At 43.5% G+C, this 19,381-nt stretch overlaps 1 protein-coding gene across 5 annotated transcripts in view; it reads left to right on the plus strand.

The window, feature by feature from the left end:
- The window catches only part of Sema5a (semaphorin 5A), a 451,060-nt gene that overhangs the window by 104,675 nt on the left and 327,004 nt on the right, over positions 1–19,381 (plus strand). For 3 of the 5 annotated variants that reach the window (XM_046430338.2, XM_058574512.1, XM_046430339.2), the window contains one exon: positions 5,985–6,080. The exons of the other annotated variants lie outside the window; for them this stretch is intronic. The gene's annotated coding sequence lies outside the window, so the exon portion shown is untranslated. The remainder of the gene's footprint in view (positions 1–5,984; positions 6,081–19,381) is intronic. 5 annotated transcript variants of the gene reach the window in all.

Here is a 19,381-nt window from a genome sequence, read left to right on the forward strand (position 1 = left end):
TAGTTGTCAAAATGAAAGCTGAGAGGCCAATTGCCCATGTAAATTAACCACTTGTGTAAGCTTTTTAGATTGCCTACGTGAAAAGCAAGCCCGCCCTTGGAAAATTTGGCCCATGGTGGCTGCAATAAGAAAGCGTTCACTATTCTGAATCTTGGCGTCCCTGGAGAGTCAATTTTAGAGTCTGTGCATTGTGAGGAGCTGCCTAGCTTTTGACATCTTGTTTGCTGTCATCATAAGGGAGCTGTTTGCCCCTGCTTCCTTGCTGAGCCCCCATGCAGCTCAGAACACACCCCCTGGGCCCACTGGGAGCAATGGTCTAGGGAGCGTTTTTCTCCAGTTTTATTTTAGTCTCTGCAGCAATGTCCTGGTTCCAGGGTCTCCAATTACTACCAGCTTTAAGAACTCACCAAAGGGTAATCTGCACAAAGACTAATGGGGAACAATTGGATTGCTCCTTCCCCAGGGTGGTTGGGATTAGTCCATGCTCGAGCAGAGAAATTCTGTTTCTGCTCTCGCTTTCTTCCTGGGTCTCGGAGGTGTTTATTATGTCTAAACCACCGCATTTCACAGTGACTCCTATCTGATGGAGAGAGCCGTCTCAGGCTGGGCCTGGCTGTGGGTTCTCCAGGTAGGAAGTTCATTTCTTTTCCCTATGCCTCTTGCTCTTGGGGTGCAACTTTCAGTAGGGCCTGCTCTTCTGTTCAGGGAGGTAGGTTTTCCCTTGCTGGTCTCAGAGTTAGATGTTTGCACCATCAGAAGACCTTGGTGTGAGGTCACGTGTCTCACCAGGGGACTGGCTGCCCATGAGGACCTGGTGGCCTTTGGTGTGGGTTTTCAAGTGCTCCTGCTTCTGTCCCAAGATGGCTAGGGAATCGGTGATGAGAAACTCCATCCTCTGATGCTTGTCTTTTTTAAAGGCATAATTACCAAGCAGATTCTTTATTAAATGTTCTTGATCAATTATTTCTGGAGAATATAATAACCTACATAATGACCTAATTTTTGAGATCATTTCTGATTTGGGGAGAAGGCATTCCAGAGGACCAACTCTTTGAGGGCAGAGACCTGCCACATCCCTATGGTCCCAGGCATGCCATTCTTGGCCTCATTCTGTACTGAAATGGCAAAACAAAACCAAACAAAAAAAACCACAAAATCGTCCTGTTATCACAAGTCTCAAGACTTGATTTTCAATGCCTCCTTGTCCTGTGACTTTGTTGTATCATGTGTTTGTGGGACATCTCTGCCTTTCTGCATCCTCCACTGTTTGAACAGACGTGGTTTTTTTGTGAGAGCACTGTGTCATCCAGATGCTGTTTGTCAGCATGGAGCTTAGCTGGGTACCACACAGTGACCCTGTGCTGGCCAGTGCTGGCAGCCTAGAGGCAAAGGAGCATCCGAAACAGGAAGAAAGTCCACCATGGCAAATCCATCACATCTCTTACTGTGCTCTCAGCACCTAAATATCCCAGTGCTAAATAGTGTTCGACTGTGCTTGTGGACAAATCAAGGAATCTCTGTCTTTAAAACAAACTGACTTTTCCATTTGAATCTTGACCCTGTCTTGAGTGTGAAATGGTCAGCAATCTTACATTCAAGAGATCCGAACACACTCTGCGGATGAGTCTCTGATACTAGCTGGTGCTGGCACAGAGGAGGACATGGGCGGTTGTTTCTTAGAGCTCTGTACAGCCATGACTTGGCATTCTGCTTTCTTTCTCACCTCAAGCTTTATGTGCTCTTTGCTTTTCCCTTCCAGTTTCTTTTCCCTGTCCAACTGAACCCAGGGCCTTGCTTACGCAACGAAGTGCTTTACCACTGAGCTCTGTCTCCAGCCTCATGCTGTTCTCTGAAACCCTGGGACGCTTACTCAGGACTGTGGAGGCAGCTCCCTCCCACTGGAGTTCAGGCTGCCTGCATTTCACTAAGACAGAGCTATTGGGCAGTGTGGACACTGAGTCAATAAAATTATGATATTTTACATTTTAGTTAAATAAGTAGCATTTAGCGGCTTTTGTCACCAAAAAAAGTAACTGAGATGATGTGACAGTCATTACTTCCCTTTCACTGTCCTGGTATATTCCCCCAATGACATCATGTTGTAAGCTTCAAAGTCATAAAATAAATTCTATTTTAAAGATAAGCAATAAAGTATATTTTATAATGATATCTTATGTTCAAAAGGAAAGGTCATAAAATTTTGGAATCTGAGTATCTCTGCTGGCTACTTCTGGTCTTGGCCTCATTCCCCTCCTTCCCTCCTGTCTGTCCTTCCTTCTCCTTCCCTCTCTCCACTGTGCACTCTGTCCTCCCCCGGTCCCTCGTCACCCCACTTTTTCTGTTGCCAACCTTCCCTTTCTTTTCTTGACACCTGGGGTATTCTGATGACAGCATCTTTTTACCCTAAACATGTTAATTTCTCCAGGTGCTGTCCACTCCTTTAAGAAGAAGAGATGTCCTTTTGGAGCTCTGGGCAGCCAGGTTGGGGACAGTGACAGAAAGGGGGCAGTGTGCACAGCCAGAGTGAAGAGGTTGCTCCATCTGCCACTCACCTTCAGGTGCTGGTTCTCTGGTAGCCCCTGCCCCCAAACCAGTGGAACTGCACTTGGGAGCCACCAAAAATCTCATCCTTTACTCAGTTTGTATTTTAATTTCTAGATAGAAAATTTAGATCCTACGGTGTTTATGTTATCAGAAAACTTCCAGGAAACTTTTTCCTTATTTAGTACATTGGGTTTCTACCCTGCTTTTCTGTACAATTACTGTTTTGCAAATATGGACTATGGTTTGTAGTTCTTTTATTTAAAATATTTAAAAATCTATTTTAGATAGCTGGTGTATAACTGGGAAGAGGGGGGATATATCCATCTATCTATCTACCGATCTATCTATCTCTGAAGTGAAATGCCATTTGGAGCTCCAAGTTTCAAGCATTGATTTTCAGGCCCCAACTGCACCTCCAGCCATGTGTGGACCCCTGTCTGTTTGCAGTGAAGCCTCTGACCAGTCTCTCCAAACGATGTCTCTGTTCCCCAAGACTTTCGGGTCCCAGGCCTCAGCTGACACTCTGTTTCCCTGTGTATTTCATCTCCACCTAGGCACACTATCCCAGCCTTCTTTCACACATGTTACTTTTGCATTTGATCCTTCCTTTTCCAGTTGGGTGGCCCCAAGATTGCCACCAGACGGACTCACAGAACCTAGAAAAGCTCTTAGGTTCATGGTAATGGTTGACCTCCGTTGAAGGACGCTGAAGCAGCAATGCAGAGCTGCACAGGGCGGAGCTCAGGAGAGATGGCCTGAACTTCCAGCTGTCCTCTCCCAGTCTCTCCTGTGGACAGGGCTTTATTCCTCTAGGACCACACAGGTGGAGTCTTGGCCACCAGGGACGCTCACCCTGGCCTTGGTGTCCAGGGTTTTATTGGGAATGGACCAGATGGATGTTGTTGACTGACTGCAGTCTCTAGCTCCTCCAGAGGTCAGGCTGAGCGCGCAGGACACAAAGCCCTAACCAAAGTCCACATCACTAGTATAGACCATCTGTCCTGCCTACAGCACCCCCCACTCCTGCCAAAAAAAACCCCAAAAGACAAAAAATGTCCTGCTTCAAAATATTCCCACTTCCAATTGGGGTAAGCCTCCAACGTTTGGAGTTTCTTTACCTTCTGACTTCCTGCTCAGTTTCTAAAAGAAATGTCTGTGATCCCTGGTTTATGTGTCAGCACGCTGGTGGTCCTAGTGAGGGAAGACAGGTGCCCTGTGCTGTCCTACCTGAGGACTGTCCTGCGTTCCTTCAGCTCAGCTCAGACCCGAGGGCTGCACACGGTTTCTGCCCTGAGTCAGCCGCCTGTGCACCTGTGTGTGTGCGTGGAGGGGTGGGTAGCCCCGGCCATGCCTGCACAGCCAAGGGCTGAAGGTGCACCTGCTGCTTGTGTGGCCTTGTCTCACCCGATGGTAAACTCCCCCAATCCTTCTTGATGTTGCCACAGGCGCAGTAAGAACCCTGTAGGGTGTCTGCCCGGACTCCTGCTGCTGGGACCAACTTCCTAGACTTCATCTTCTGAGGACAGTTGTGTCTTCCCCAAACCACGGTCACTCAAGGTGGCATTTCTCAAGGAAGGGGCTGGCTTTTGAAACCTGAAGATTGGGACTGTCTGGCTGTCCCTGCCTGGATTCAGCAGGGATCTCTCTTCCTGAGTATTGGCTTTCTTTGCTTCCTGGGATTCTTTCAGTGCTGTTTTTGGCCTTGTCTCCTTGGCTGTTTCAGAGAATGGCCTGTATTCTGCAAGCTGTCTCAGGTGTCCAGCTCATCTGTGACCTCACTGGGTGAGGACAGGAAACCCATCCGCCCTATTTTTAATTTAATTTGGACAAGTGGGAACTCACAGACATTGCCAGGTAACCATGGCAGGACAGAGACAGGTCTTTGGCTCTGTCCAAACTTATTACTTTAAATTTTGATTATGTTCTAAACAAATACAGGGAAATTTTAGTCATGATTCTTGTAAAACAGATTTCAGGGCTCCAGAGAGGAGATTCATGTCTCCAAACATGCTGTGTAATAATGAAGTCCTAACTGACATACTTTTCGGCCACACCCAAAGGAGACATTAGGGATGTTGTGAAGAAGAAATTGGCTGCTCTCAGGAATTTTTCCCAGACTGAATGTGCATCCTTACTTGGGAAGAGCTCCCTGACCTCTCTTTTGGCCTCAAACAGTTGCATCTGCACCTTGTCTTTTCCAAAGGATGATGTCACAGGCTTTCAATGACACAACTGGGACCTTGGAGTTGGTGAGGCTTCGCTGTCTGAGCACACCTGGCTGCTGGGTGCCTCTGTGGCAGGCCCTACCGATGATGCTGCCTTGGGTTGCCCCCATGCTTCCCATGAACTCACCCAAGCACTCTCTGGATGGGGAAGCCTCATGGAGATGCAGCGTTGCTGCTTTGAACCCCAGGACCTCCAAGTCAGCGTTTAGCAGATAGAATATTTCATAAAATTTCAGCTGTAATTCAGATTATTTTCTGTAGGCTGATAGCTTTTCGGTCATTACTGAAACAGACCATGTGGGACTCGTTGTCTGGAGGAACAGCCAGAATGTTCTGGAAAGCCTGCCCTCTACTTTGTCTTCATTGTTCTCAGCTGCTCCCTAAGTGTGTGGGTGGGGCTGGTCGACATCAGTGTGCTTCTCATGCGCAGTAGACAGAAGCCACAGCTGACAAGAGTGAAGAGAAAGAAAGGAACTGGATGAACACGGATACCAAAGCATGAAGCCCTAAGGGCAGTGTTGGAAGGGGCAGGTGTCCATCCCTGATAATGGACACATGTCCTTTAAGGATGATAAATGAGAAGTCCCTCATTTCAACTTTTGGTGCATGCATCCTGCGGGAGGCTGGAATTGCCGTAGTCTTTCCATTCCATTACGATATTCAATTCCCCAGATTTTTACACATTAATTCAAATGAGGAGATACATAAGGTTTAATTGGTTTTGATCAGGTGAATTGTTTATACGATTTATAGTTCTTCCTACAAAGTCTCATAACTGTGCACCAGGCAAATTAATATATAAGTAATGTACAAACTAAAATTCAGGCATAGTTTCTTTCATACCTCCTGCCTTCATCTTCTTCTGGAAACGCTTTACTTTAGCTAGGATATGTTTCAAAAGATGAAATGAAAGAATTGTCATAACATGGGCAGGTTCTTTGGAGGTTTCATGACATTTGTCCTCTCATGATGAACAGTATCAAATTGTTGATTTCTCCTTTCTGAAGAAGGAAACGCGTTGGTGCATGTGATAGTGACTTGGAGCACTCATCGGTGATCAGCAAGCCATCCTGTGCAACACTGTGTTCTAGGTTTTGCATTGCTCTAGCAGCTTGTGCTGGTTCTAAGGGCATTGATGGAACTTTCTAGAATTGATACCCAATGAATGCAGAATCTTTTAAAAGGTGCCAACTGATCTTTCCTTCTTTTTTGAAGCATTGGTGTGTGAGAGCGGGGCTTGAGTGCCCATGTGGCTGTGGAGTTCAGTGATTCATGACTGAGGACGTTCGGTGTCTGCCCTCTCTCTCCTTGGTAAGTAAGATGTCCTCGTGGAAGTGGCACACCCAGCGGTGTTAGAGATTGAGATGCTGTGATAGCTTATGAGCTTTACTGATATTTACTGTTACAAATAGCCGTGAATGAGCACACTTTCAGAAAGAGAATTCCTCCTGAATCTTGAAGGAAAAGCAGCTTGGGGCTGGCCCCACTGTGCAGAGACTTTCAAGGCGCTGGCGACTCTCAGCATCTTCTGGCCCACGGTGTGACTGGCTGCCAGGTTGCAGGTTTGTCTCTGCTGCAGTTGCTGCTGTGCTCTGGTTTATTCTGTGGTACAGACATTGTCACGTATCTTAATTCCCTGCTGTACACCGACACCTGGTCGGTCCCCCTCATATTGTCCTGATTCCTCTGACCTTGGTGGTGTAGAGACCAGCCCCCAGGTCCCAGTGGTCGACACCCACCCAACAGTCCTGTTTGTTCAGCTTCCAAAGTGGGGCTCAGATGGCCAGGCTCCCAGCGGCTGTCCTCGGCCTTCAGCCCAGGTCTTCTCTTCTTCACCTACAACACCCAGTGCCTACTTTTCAGTGGGGAGAGAGGGAGGGATGGGAGGACTTGTGGGGTAGTGAGGTAAGGGAGGAACCCGTGGGGAAGGGGCAAGGGATGGAGTCTCATTGCGTCTACTGGTTTTTGAAGGAGCCACCTCTGTTGCTGACTTGTTTGTCTCCTAAATTGCCATCCCACTGCGGCCAGTCCTGCTTTCCAGTACATGACGTCTTGCTCTGCATCGTCCATGACTCCAGCTCCCGGAGTTGTGCTCCTGTTTCTGTCTGTACTGAAGGTGGTTACGTGAGTCTTAGGATTGGGTCTGGAGGCACCGAGAAGTTCCCAGCCTGTTAGTGGCTTGGGTTTCTCAGCTCTTGTGTTCTCGCCCAGGAAGATACCAAGCAAGACATGAACTGTAGTAAAATTATAGCAAAGTGTATGAGAAGAGAAAAGGCAGTGCCCTCAAGGGAGAGATGAACTGTCTCAAAGAGGAAAGTGACATGGTGTCCCCTTTGTGGCCCAGTTTTATTGGGGGGGGTTTAGGGAAGTTTGGGCCCACCTCTGAACTCCTGACTGACAGCAGGAATACATCAGATTTTTAAATCCCTGCTGCACGTGATTTTACCCACAGGTACCAAGTGGAACCCAGCGTGGTGGGGAGGACTTTACTCTTAGGATGAGGTTAAGATGATACGCTGAAGATCTAAAGGCAAGTGTCATCGACTTTGGTCCACCCTGAACAGTTCTCACTGCAGATTATTTTTACAAATTTATACTCGGTAGGCTTTGCTTTTAATTATTCTGTTTTCTTGAGTCCTGGAATCTTTGGTCTGTTTAAAGGTCATGAAAGTCAGGATAACTTGTGTTCATATTGGCAAGGAGGAATCTTACATTCCTTGGCCCTGAGAGAATAGCCCTAAGGACAACAGGAATGTAACATCCTATTGACAACAGGAATGTAACATCCTATTGACTTAAGCCAGAAAAGGGCCAGAAAGGCCCTAGGTAAATTGCTTTTCAAAAGAAAGTATGTGAGGGGTCAGCATGGCTGTACCATTTATCCCCTTAACCCACATGTGCTACACCCCATCAGGCTGACCGAAGTCCTGCTAGTCCTACATTCACAGAGGGACAGATTGAGGACTCACATCTCGTGACTTTCTCCAGCTCACTTACATTCAGCTTCCTGTGGTGTCTGAATTAGGACATAATCTGGCACTTGAGGGCCTCGTCTCCTCCACGGAGAACCACAGAACCTGGGGGATGGCAGAGACCACATGGAGCCTGCCCTGGCTTGTTTTGGATGCGCAGTGTCACACCACAATAGGAAGAGTGTTAGTTAATGTAAGTTCTCACTGTACCAGCCCCGTGTGGAGTGAGATGTGACCAATTCCCATGACAGCCCTGGAGGTGATTCCACTTTACAGAGGAGGACTTTGAGGCCCAGAGAAGTGAAGAAAACAGCCCAACTATCAGAGGCAGAGCTGGGATTTGAACGTTGACTCCTGACCCCAACAGTGCTGCCTCTCAGCCCAGGAACGCCTGCCTAGAATAAGGACAGACGGGCACTCTTCATTTCTTTTTTTTACCTTACCTGAAATACTCAGGTCCTTAAAGAAAAGTGTTCAAGAAACCACTTTTACAAATAGTCTAAGCAGGAATTGCAGATGTTTTCTGAGAAGGTTAAGATAGCAAGTGTTTCTGGCTCTGCAGACCACAGGGTCTTTCCTGCATCAAGTTGTCTCTGCCATCCTGGCAGAGAGAAAGCACTGGCACCCTGTAAGTTTATGAGCATGGCTGTGCTTCTGAAAACTTTGTTTGCAGAGATAAGTGCAGGCTGGATGTGGCCTGCAGGCTGCAGTTTGTTGAGCCTTGATCTATGCAGTCCTTGAGGTGCTCCAAGACCCCGTTTTGCAGTGAATGTAAATGTACCATTGGCTAGTGAGTCCTAACAAAATTTAGCTTAGGATGCGTGGGATTCAGTCACGAGCAACTTTTAATGAAGTCTACTGAAACTGTAAGAGCCTACACCTGGGAATAAGGGCCCTTGGGGCTCCTTTAGTTGACATGGTCTGTTTGGTCCAAGTGTATCAGTCTGAGTACTGGCTCCTAGACCAGCTGTGCTCCAAATAGGGCCTGATGATCATTATTGTCTTCATGTGTTTTGTTAATCTAGAACGTGCAATTCATTTATAAAATAAGTTCAGGTGGCATTTCCCACTTCGGTCTTCATAATGTGTTTAAATGGGACATTTTTATTTTGCATTTTATGCATATTGCCTCTTACACATGTAGAGAAGAAATATCATTATCTTGAGCTTCTGATAATTATATTTAACAAAATATTCTTGTATCAAGTTTTGCTCTTTTATTAAGAACAAAGAAATATATCTATAAGTCAAGTTTGAATAAGATTTACATGTATAAATCATGAAAAGACCTGGAGACACTCTTGGTCCCATACTTCAAATGCTGTGTGTGTGTGTGTGTGTGTGATTTTTTTTGTTTTGTTTTGTATTTTGCTTATTCTTTTCTTTACAGAATGATACTCTTATACTTCAAGGTGTATTTGACTATTGTAACTTTTTACCATCTAAAAAAATGGGCAAAGAAAAAGTGAAAGAGCAATTAATTTATGTTTTCTTTCAAGAGTTTAGGCAGGGGCATTTTCCGTTCATTCATTCATTCTTAGAAACAAATAACTAAAGCCAGCCCGTAGGCCTAATGTAGCAGAACTGTTGGAAATACGCCTTTTCCGCACAGAGCCGCTGGTTCCTACATACTTCTTCTATGCATAATAGAAAAGTATTCTTCACGATAATAGTAATGATATGAAATAAAATTCTGATTAGAAAAGTAATGGAAAGCTATCTATGGTATCTTATTAACTGGAAAAAGCAAATTGCAGAATGATATATTTAATAGAATTCCATTTATCTTAAAAAATACACTCCATCTAATTTCTATGCATAAGTCCGTGTATGTACTAACATCTGCTAGAATATATATTAATACACACCAAACTTTAAATAGGGATTATCTCTGGCGTTGAAGGGGTTCACATTTTATCAGGCATGTTCACTATCTCAAATTTTCACTATTATTTTTGCAGTTAAAAATATGAAGAAAAGCATAAATGTTTTAATGCAGTGAATGTTCTTTATGGAAAATATGTAAAGGAAGGAGAACAAACTCACCACTTTTGTGCCCACTAAAGACAGCTACTGCTGGCCTTTAATATAGCCTTTCGGAGCGTATTCTTTACGTAGGATTCTGCATGCTGTTTTTTTGCTTGTGGTTTCATGTGCACTTTCCCATATTATAGCAAATTGTAAATAAACCTCATTTTTAATGCTTACATAATATTCCACCATGCAAAGATACTGTAATATAGTTTACTGCTTCTCTTTTGCCAGCATGAGCATTCAAAGTAAGGTAGTCAACACCTTACATGCCGGGCTCCAACATTACCGCTTTGCTCTTTGTGTGTCAGAGTATCATTTCTCTTGTGAAGAGTGGCTATTTGGTGCATAAAGTACATGCTTCATAAATAGGAGCAATTATTATCATAAAGCTTTCTTTTGAGTGCAAGTTATTTCATTAGGTCAGAATATCTGCAGTTGATTTACTACTTCAAAACCAATGGGTTTTAATAAGACTGCCAGGTGGCTTTATAAAAGTGTTATAGATTTACACTTTACTAATGTTAGAGAGTTTGTTTGGTTGAAACTTTCTTCTCCCTGAGTACCATTACTAATGATTTTGTCAATTTGACAGTATTCATTCCTTTTATATGTTTTGTTCTTTACTCATTGTGTTTGGTTGATCTATTTTTTTTTCAAGTGATAATTAGCCTTTACTCTGAGAAGGATAGAGACAGAAAATAAGCATGTGTTGGGGACTCATTTGCTGATATTTTAAGACTGTTTAGTTATTGATTCCCAATGTTTTTCTCACAGATTTTAGGACTTGATTTTAAGGACATTAACTCTTTCTTGTTATTTTTTTCCTATTTCATTTGCTTATTAACTTTATTCTCTTACAGAAGTTTCTTTTAATGATATTAATTTTTCATTATAATTATTTCAATCAGTGGTTAGAAACTTAAACAATTCCCTATATCTTATTAAATAATATTCAACATTTTAACGTAGGAATAGTTATTTCAAGGTGGACATTGTGTTTTAAATTCTCTTCGGTGGTTTGTTCTGCCTCTCTTCTTCCTCGCTATCAAAAATCAATCCCTAATTTTAGTTTAGTGAGGATGTTTAGGCAACCAAAGCATTTATACAATCGGGAAGTTTCCAACTGCACCTTCATCCTATAATGAGAGACCTAGGACAGCCAGACAAGGAGAATTCTTTCATGAATTCTTCTATTAGGCCAAGGTTACTTCTGCATCTTGAGATGTTCCACAACTTTTATCTGTACTTTAACAACTCTATCTAGTAGTTCTCATGTTAACTTAACCCATGAGGTTGGACATCATTAAGTCCTTGTAATGGTGCTTTGGTAACTCTTGCTGTTTGCCCTTGATGTTCATATGGAGGACAGAAGACCCACCGTAGGCTGTCAGAGCTCCGATGGGTAGGTTGATGTTCTCTCTTGAGGAGTTTGGAGCACTAACCTACGGTATTAATTTATGATGTGCTTGCAAAAATGGTTCCATAAGTTCATAATTTCCAAAAGATTGAACCCAGATCTCTCTTTCTGAGATGCACATTAGCGCAGCCATGGACCACAGCTCCCAATCTTCACTTCTCTTGGTATTTACATTTCTTGGCTGCAAAACAAGGACATTGAGAGGATATAGATTCAGACGTGGTAAAATAGGTAAATGATATTTTCAAACCAGACTGAGTTTTGGAGACAAAGAGATTGAATATGAATAAAAAATGTGCTTACAGAGTTGCTGGCAATATTTTTTCTAGGGTCTCTGCCCCAGCAAGAATTTTGTGATATTTGCAATACATTTCTGGGTATGTTATTGGTACAATGTATGTCGCCAGCTTTTACATGCTGAGTGGATATATTTGGGGGTAAAGATTTAGCCTGTCATTGTGAATAATGTCAGGAATCCTAAAGCTGTGGACTCGACCCCTTATTATTCCTGCCCTATTGTCTAGTCAGCCTGATGGATCATCTCTGCGAGGTGATCTGGAAGGGTCCATACAGATGTGATCTGCTTTGTCACATGCATTTCACTGGTTGTTACCAAAGTTCACTGGCAGGAGAACTGTCTGCATCCATTAACCTCCTTAGAGTGCATTGGAATGTGCTTTGTGGAACGTGGGAGCGCTGGCCTCCCCCTCTCTTCTCCTCTCTTTGGGAGTTTGGCCTTTTTCTTCTTTTGTTTAGGAGAGCATCTGCCAAGTATACTATCGTCCTGAAGGTCATCAGCTTTACGACTACTATAAATATTTGTGAATCACAGATGTGTGGCCATGTCCCGAATCCATTTTCTGTCATTGGTTCCGTGCTCAAGTCAGGCTGGGAGTTCATGAGCCGTTTATTCTCAGACACCCATTAGAGAGGCAGATGTGCGTGGGGTTAATTGCTTGGATTTGAAGATTTATATGTGCATGGAAGGACCCTGCCTCCCGTGTGTAGGATCCGTTTTGTCAGAATGTTCCCAATGGCCTAAAACTGACCCTGTGTTTGGATCTTGGGATTTCACGGGACTTGAGGGTTTTCCTGCACTGTGTGCACATCCGAGTATTGGAGAGGTCTCCCAGCTGCAGGGCTGCAGATCTGATCAGTTCATGCTTCATCCACTGGAGCTTTTCATGTGGCATATGTTTGTGTCCCTTTTAGACTCCCAGGCCACAGAGGATCAGAGTCATCTTGCTTCATTTACTTTTGCTTCCAAAACAGACCTCTGTTGGTTAAACCAAAACAGAAAGAGCAAAGATTGGAAAGATGGTCAGGAAATTCTGGGAAGCCAATCCCACTGTATTTTCATATAACAGACTGGGAACAGTGAAGGGCTCTTACAAGCCACACTGAGGAATAAGTGGTGGCTCTAGGGCATGCACCGCAGCTCAGAGGTTTTCTTCAGTGCACAGATTGGAGCGACTGCCCTGAGACGACTGAGAACTTTTCTTCTCCTTCCATTGCCAGAAATTTCCTTTCTACAGGGGTGGTGGGAAGGTGAGACACCTGCCAAGCTAGCCAATCAGCACACCCCATGGGTGGCCTCTCTGCTTCATTCCGGCTGGGGCCCATGACCTGAGCTGGGCCAAGCTGCATCCCCTCCCCTTGGTCCTAGGGTACACGAGGAGTCTTCCTTTTCTTTCTTGTCTAATAGTTTTCACTTTCCCTTCTCTGCTGTATTTTCCCAATAAGAATGGAAACAACTACTACCTTAAGAAAAAACAGACCCGTGGACCCCTGACACCCCCTGGGGCTACACTGCCTTTTTCTTCTCTTTACAGAAAAGCTCTGTCAAAGGCCTCGCTTACCTTTGGTGTCCTCCATGATGTCCTCCACTCCTGTCTCTCCACTTCCTCTGGACCCATACTGACCCCTAGTCCTTTCCTCAGGACCCCTCATCAGGTCACGGGTCGCTGCCCAGTTGCTAGGTGTAGTGGTGGAGGTCATTACCGCAGACTTACCCATCAGCAGTGACTGCTCCATCCGTCCCTCTCACCTCCTCAACTGCTTATATATTTGGTATATTAACTTTTTGGTATTGGGGATTGAACCCAGAGGCACTTTCCCACTGAGCCCTATCCCCGGCTCTTTATTTATTTATTTATTTTACGGTAGGGTCTCACAAGTTGCTGAGGCTGATTTCTAGTTTGTGATCCTCCAGCCTCAGTCTCCCAGGTGGCTGGGATGACAGGTATGTGCCACCACCCCTGGCTCTGTGAAGCACTCTGTCCATCTGATTTTAGGACACTGCATTTCCCTGGTCTGACCCTAATATCCCTGGCCATTCTGTCTTAGCCTCCACTACTCCTCTCTCTGCTGTCCACCCAGTGGAGTCAGTGGGGCTCAGTGCGGGACATTGTATCTTTTCCCACCATCCTCACGATTTGGGGATCTCTCCTGATCTTGTGTCTTTAGTAGCATCTACATACTGACTACTCCCACATGTCCATCTCTGGCAGGGACCTATTTCTTAAGCTTCAAAATTGTATATTTAACTGCCTATTTGGTCTTGCAATCTGGATAGCTTATTTATGTCTCAAATTAATATGTACTTGAATACCTCCAAGAATCCTCTCTTTTCCATTCAGGTTTACTCAGCCATGACCTCATCAGGAGATAGTCCTGAACACATTGTTAATATTGGGACCATTCTCCTAATATCTGTTTTCCTTCTCTGCTTTATTGCTTTTTCTCAAAGAACTTCACACCACCTGACACATGATCTTATGCTTGTTTATTTTGTCTGATTTCTGCTCTCCTTTCAATGTATATTCTGCGGGTATAGGGATTTTTAAATTTGTTCTAATTAGTTACACATGACAGTAGAATGCATTTTGACACATCATACATGAATGGAGTATAACTTCTCATTTTTCTGGTTGTACATAATTAGAATTATACCAGTTGGGTAATCATATATGCACATTGGGTAATAATATTTGATTTATTCCACTATCTTTCCCACCCCCACCCCCCCTCATTCCCCTTTGTCTAATACACTGAAAGTGTCTTTTTCCCCTCTCTCCCCTTGTTGTGTGTTAGCCTTAATAAAGCAGAGAGAACAACAGACCAGAGAGAACATTTGGCCTTTGTTTTTTTGAGGGGATTGGCTTATTTTACTCAGCAGTTCCACCCATTTACCTGCAAACGCCATAATTTCATTCTTCTTTTTGACTGAGTGATATTCCATTGTGTTTACATATCATGTTTTCTTAATCCATTTATCTGTTGAAGGGCATCTAGGTTGGTTCCATAGCTTAACTACTGTGAATTGAGCTGCTATAAACGTTGATGTTTTTGTGTCACTGAAGCATGCTGATTTTAAGTGTTGCATATAATAACAAGGAATGGGATAACTGAGTCAATGGTGGTTTCATTCCAAGTTTTCTGAGAAGTCTCTATACTGCTTTCCATGATGCATGGATTTTTGCAAATTTTGGTCACTTTTGGCTTATCTATAGGTGTAGATAAGGGCCTACATAAGATATGATAGAGTATTGATAATCATTGTTTGTAATACGTGAATTGGTAGATTGATGAATGTATCATGAATGAGTTTTTGGGACTTTTCCAAAGGGGGTAAGTAAAGCTCTAATTTTCAATTTGGGCACAGAGCTGGGAACCTATACCTGTCTGCAGGTTCTTATTTTTTACCCCAAAGTTATCACACTTGGTATGATCTCCCCTGTCGCCCAGCAGGTGGCTACTTGCTGGTTTTCCAACTCTCAGCTTGTGTCCTCTTCTTCCAGCAAGCGTTCCCTTGCCTCTCCTTGACCAGATCAAGTTGCATCAGCTTTGTGTCTCCACACGTGTGCGTGTTTGTATACAGTGGGGATATATAGTTGGATTAACTGCAGTGTTCACGTATGTATCTCCTCATTCCTCAGATGGCAAGGCCGGCTTGACTACTGCATTCATCTCCTCACATGTGCTCTGGCACATAATAAGCACCGAATAGAGACATATTCTTTAATGAAGGGATTCGGAATGAAATTTCATAAAATACAACTTCTCTAATGGTCCTTACGATTGGGTGAAAACATGCCCGTCTAGCCTTCTGGTTGTGCTAAGTTTAATTTAAGGTCTTTACGACATGATTTTAGAACAATTTAATACTTAGATTTGCTGTGGCTATTACAGACTGTCCATGATTGTTCAGCGGGAGTCACTCACTTTTCTGCTCTTCTGGATAGTATTTGCTGTTTTCCAACATCAGTGACCATTATTCCCAGGGTACCGAAGACAGAACCTGTGTGAGCCTTCCAAAGTTTGATGATCCCTAATGTTTGCCTATGAGTTTTCAAGAGGACTGAAACGGAAGGTGAGATATAAGATGCACATGAGCCAAATCCCAAGTGCCCCTGCCCTGTACTATAGGATCAGATGTCAGTTCCTTCCTGGCATTTGACATTTCCCAAGTTGAACATGTGGACGACGGTTATCATCACAGCGGAATTTCATTAGTATCATCTTCAAGGAGCACATCTTATTAAACATAAAAATAGCAGAGCACAGGAGGACGGGCAGGCTCAGAGCCCTGAAGTTGTACTGCTTGCAGTGTAGTTATTGGACATGTAGTTCATGTCCAGGAAGCAGCCTCGATATGTCAGAGGATCTGCCCTGTTGCAGGTGCAACGTGACAAGCCCAGCTGGGTCAGTGGACGGATAACTAGATTGCAGTTAAATATCTATATGTATGTAGCTGTCCCAAGTAACACCATGTTTCTCTCCCTCCCTCCCTCCTTCCTTCCCTCTCTCCCTCCCTCTTCTTCCGTTCTTTTTGAATTCTCTCTTGTAAGCTCAGTTTGGTACAATAAACTTTTCAGTCTGCTGCCATATTTCTGGATTGATCTAATTTTTTCTATAACTTTCTACTTTATTATGTTACATTCTTTTAATATCATTTCACGATTTAGCTCTAAAAAATGTACATAAGGTCTCAGAAGTTAGTGTTACACACAGTGTTAGTGTGTAAGGGGTGTTCTAACTTTCACTCTTATTTTCTTGGATAGCTCTGTCTTTATGGAGGAGTATGTACAAGGAATTGTTTTCTGGGGCAATTCCTTAGCAGTCTCACACACCTTAAGTTAATATTACTAATCAAACATGCATGGTTTGCGAAGATGTTGTTGTTTGGGGGTATCCTTCTTTGTTTTGAAACCCATGCCAGTTCCCCACTTGTGGAAAACAGCCTGTAGATTCTCCTGGGTCTTCATCTCCATCTTCACCTGATGGCAGCAATCATCCATGTTTGGTTCCAAAGGAGAATTTGAATAAATTCACCAGTGGAAGTCACTCTAGGCTTTTGTAATGTAGCAATGATGATACAAAGTTAACAAGAATTTTCCAAGATTTCATAATTTGGAACATTTTATAAAGTATTGCCAATAACTTAACCATCATTTATAATAGTGTTTCATATTATTTGAGCACTCTCTGTATCCCAGGTATTGCCATAACTAACTATTCTACAAACATTGCTTCATCTTCCCAACAATCATACAGAGGTAATCATAATAGTATTGAGTTTATAGATGAATCAACCAAAGTGGGTCAGGTTAAGAAACTCACCAATGTTACTCCAAGGTCACCAGGAGGGTTGAGCTCAGGGATAACATATGACTCCTTAAACCAGCATATATTTCTCTCCTTTTATTTTTCAAAGGCTTTCAAGGGAATTCCAGTGGGAAGAGATTATGAAAAAGAATTAGAAACCATTAAATCCACCTATTTAAACATTATTGCAAAATAAACCAGCTATAGGTTTCTCCAAGTAGAATCTTGGTTTTATTTCATTGAGCTAGCAAATATTTTGAGGGTTGGAACTCACCCTTAATGTGTAATTGTGTAATTTTCTTGTAGAAAACACATGATTGGTGGTTGATCTCAAACAAAAATCCCTCATGGACAAACATCTGTGTAAACGAACAGTGCCTCTGACCCATCCCTTCCTGTGTGTGGGGGTCACCGAGGACTCGTGGGCATCCCAGTTGATGTCTGACAGGAAACCGTGTTTCCATTATTGTGTAGAACACGAAACACTTTCCTTGAAAATGCACAGAAAGGGAGAGTCTGTTTTAGGCATGGGAGATATGCTGATACTCAGCACAGAGAGACTCCTGGCCATCATGGAACATAGTTTTTGCCAGAAGGATTGGACCATAACAATAACTATATTCACAGAAAATAAAAAAAGTATCACACCTTGGTGAGTACCACACAAAGAATTTAGAGGGAATTGTGTGACAGTGAACAGGAGGCAACTTTGGATCACCTTAGGGAACAGCCTTTGGGGACCCGGGAAGGACGCAGTGGTATGAACTGGGACCAGAGAGAGGCAAGCGCTAGATTGCAGAGGGCTTTGACCCAGGTGTGAAACTTCAGTGCTTTTGAAGGGCTTTGGCAAGTCTCTGGGAAAGCAATAGTGACACAAGATTTGCTGGCCCTTTCCTGGTCACTCTTGGACTAGAAGCCTCTCACAGGTGACTGGATAAGGCACATTGTTGAGGATGGAGGAAAGTGGATTCGATAGTTTTTGAGGCAGAGTCTGTGGCACTAGTGTGGAAAAAAGGGAGAAGAAATGAAGGGTGAAGTGCAGTTTAGGATTTGAGCAAATGAGTGGATGGTGAACCAGGTACTAAGACACTGAAGCTTTGGGGAATTCGAGATTTGGGGAGATAAAATACAAAAATTCTCTCAGGGCCATGAGCATTTTCATTTCTCATCTAAATAGAGAAAGGGTGTGCAGTCATCCATGTGAGCCTGGGGTACCAGGGAATGATCAGAGGTCCATATTTGGACACGTATTGACCCTGACCTAGGAGAAAGTGTAGGAAGAGGGTGCCTGGGGTGTGGAATGCTGAAGTGGGGTGATGACGTCTGTGGGAACGCTCTTGATTATGTTTCATGTGATATAGCAGTGCTGTGATCCTTCAGGAGTGATCTTTAAAATGGCATGAAGTCCCAAAGGTAATTCTCCTCTTGAGAGATTTCATTCAACATCTCAGTAGCAAAATCCTCCACTGTTGTGACATAAAATGTCATTCTTGTTATAGGAAATGAGATCAGACTTGTCCAATGAAGTATTTGATATGAGTTCCTTTCAGCATTTATCTTGCTTTTCTCAGCTAATCTGCAGTTCATGCCCCTACTGTTCTCAAGAGCAGTCTCTTCCAATTGAGTCTTGGGAGGCGCTGGATGAGGTAAGACGTGAGCTTTAATGATGTTCCCAGTTTTCCTTGTTACCAAATGGCTATTTTCTGACATTAGAAGTTTCCCCTACTCTTTTGTCATGCACACTGCTTTTATATTGCTCTAATGATATTTCCCCCCAAGGGACCTGGAAGTGAGAGTGTCCATGTTGGAGAGGCCGTTGAGGATTGTTGTCAGTACAGCTCATGTTCTGGTGTCAGGTCTGACAGCAGCTATAACTCATTGACTCAGTGAATCTCTGAACATTTGTGCTGTGACGGGTCAGTGGCTCTGTGACACGCTGTTAATATAATGCAGCACTTAGTAATGTAGGACAGAGAGCCACTCAGAGTTTGATTTTTTGCAAGGATTTCAGTTAACCTCACTTGCATTGTTAACACCTTTTTGTAAGAGGATCAATCCTATGAAGCTGTGTCACCACAGTTTTATCAGCGGCATAGAATTTTGATTTTCTATCAAAGAGGAGTGCATTTGGCCTATTAACGTAAAGAAGTTGAAGGCTCGCATTTCTCATAGTGAAAATAAGGGTTGGCACTGTCCTCTCAGATTCCCTGAGGCAGATGTATTTTACTGCAGAATATAGGCCTTTATAATGAGAAGTAAGGGCTCGTGAACTTTCAGAATCCATACTAAAGGCATTGGGTAAAGAACATGCATAATTTGTAAGGCCAAGTATTATGGTTTGGATGTGAGGTCTCTCCCCAAAGCTCAGAAGAAAGATGGGCTCTGAGAGCTGTAACCCAATCAGTAAATTAATTTCCTGATGGGATTGACTGAGTGAAACTGAAGGCAGGTGGGGTGTGGCTGCAGGAGGGGGTCATGGGGGCGTGGCTTTGGGGTATGTCTTTTGTATCTGGTAAATGGAGTCTCTCTCTGCTTCCTGATGATCTGTGAGCTGCTTCCCCCCACTACACTCTTTCAACATG

The sequence above is a fragment of the Marmota monax genome, unplaced genomic scaffold (genome assembly GCF_021218885.2).
Source record: "Marmota monax isolate L192 unplaced genomic scaffold, Marmota_monax_Labrador192_F-V1.1 WCK01_AAM20220418_F8-fsc00082, whole genome shotgun sequence".
In the NCBI taxonomy this organism is placed as follows: domain Eukaryota; kingdom Metazoa; phylum Chordata; class Mammalia; order Rodentia; family Sciuridae; genus Marmota; species Marmota monax.